Genomic DNA, 1,741 nt, shown 5'->3' with positions numbered 1-1,741 from the left:
CCGGCTCTCTCTGCGGAGGCACCGAGCGGGAGGAGCGAGTCTCATGGACAAGGAGGACCCGTTGTCATTCCTGCGACAGATGTGCCCGGAACGGCTATCGATCCCAGTTAAACGAGGAACCCCGCTGCCACGCTGAGTTGGATGCAGCTGTGTCATTTCCGACCTGGATTTCAGTCCTGAATCGTTGGCTTGCAGTAACTTAATTTTCAGGGCAGGCAGTATAATTAGCAGGGTGTGCCTACCTAGCCTGAGTAATTATCGAGTTCAGCCCCACCAAGGCTATTTCCTGGTGCCGTCGCTATTGCATTGCTGGTCATCACTTCTCACCTCAGTGATCCCTGTCAATGATGGCTTTGTGGACTTGAATGGCCGGCGCATCTTTCCTGCCCATGACTGGTAGCCTGAGCTGTTTTTCCCCATCTAACAGTAGTTTATTGCCTAGAGAAATGAACTTATCAACTATCTCTACAACTTGTCAGTTTGCATTTCTTCCACCTGCAGCGAGATCTTATGTTTTACTTGAGAAGCATGATGTTCATACCTGTGTGTTTTCTGATGAAGACTCTCAATCATTATTCACACACCAGCTGTGAAGGGTGGTATAATCTTCATCACCTGCAGTGAAAACATTGACCAAAAGCTTTACTGGTGTTGCAAGTGTGTGTCTCAGTATGAAGCTACCTCATGGTTTAATAGGTGTGCAGCACCTAGAATGCATCCCTACCTCTGTCTCAACTTTACATGATACCAAGAGAATGATTTTTCAGTTGTATCCTGATCCTGATCCTGGACCTTGAGTTAGACCTGAAGAGCTATTAAATAGCAGTGCCTCATCAAGACTTGCACGGGACATTACAGTTGTGAGACTCAGTGGCCACTTTGAGGCCAAAAAGGGGCACTGTCAAAGGGAGATTGCATTTGATTCTCAGGTGAACAACAGGGACCAAATGTCCACTGAAGGTCATCCTATAGTGAAAGTAATTCCTTGCAGCAGGACATAGTTTGGGTCTGAGGAGCTGAATCAGTTCTGATACATTTACACCCGGTGTTGTTGCAAGAGGTCTGTGATAAACCAGTGATACACTGACAGTTCACCTGTAGGAATAAACAGCCTACGGGTGTTTGCATGTAAGCAACTGAGAAGAAAGAAATCAATCCCTGTAACTCTGGAGGTGCATTACACAAAAAGGCAGTGGAACAAGACTTAAGGGACAGGTAGAGAAGCTGAAACAGTTGGTTCTATAATACAAAGGGCTTCTGATACCTGGTTTGGCATGCGTTACAGGGAAACAAGAGCTAGCAAAAGTCACACAGGCTGTGAGCCAGACACAAATTCTCAGTCGCAGGGCTGCCCAAGTAAAATCCTCATTTGCACAGATACATATACTTGTATACATAAATATATAGGGGGCTACAAAAAGTGGACGAATTGAGACTTACAGGCAGATTTCTGCAGCCATTTGGGAAATTTGTATGAGATAAATACTGCTTCTCCATGGTAACTTTGGAAATGTTTGTGTTCATTTAGCTCATTTCTGACATGCTATATGAGCAAGCAAATGTACTCACCTTGCAGTTGGTATATAGAGGTGTGGTTTGTTTTTCCCTATGTGATTAAAGGTGTTCTGTTTGACAGTTTGGATGGAAGGTGACTGGGTGTCCTTTGTTTCCACCAAAGCAGTTGAAATAGAATGATTTATGGTCTGTTTTTAAATAAAGGGGAAATTTTTCCATCACTAAG

The sequence above is a fragment of the Corvus brachyrhynchos genome, unplaced genomic scaffold (assembly GCF_000691975.1).
Source record: "Corvus brachyrhynchos isolate BGI_N302 unplaced genomic scaffold, ASM69197v1 scaffold6, whole genome shotgun sequence".
Taxonomy (NCBI): Eukaryota; Metazoa; Chordata; class Aves; order Passeriformes; family Corvidae; genus Corvus; species Corvus brachyrhynchos.
The sequence above is the reverse complement of the archived record's forward strand: the minus strand, read 5'-3'. Positions refer to the sequence as shown.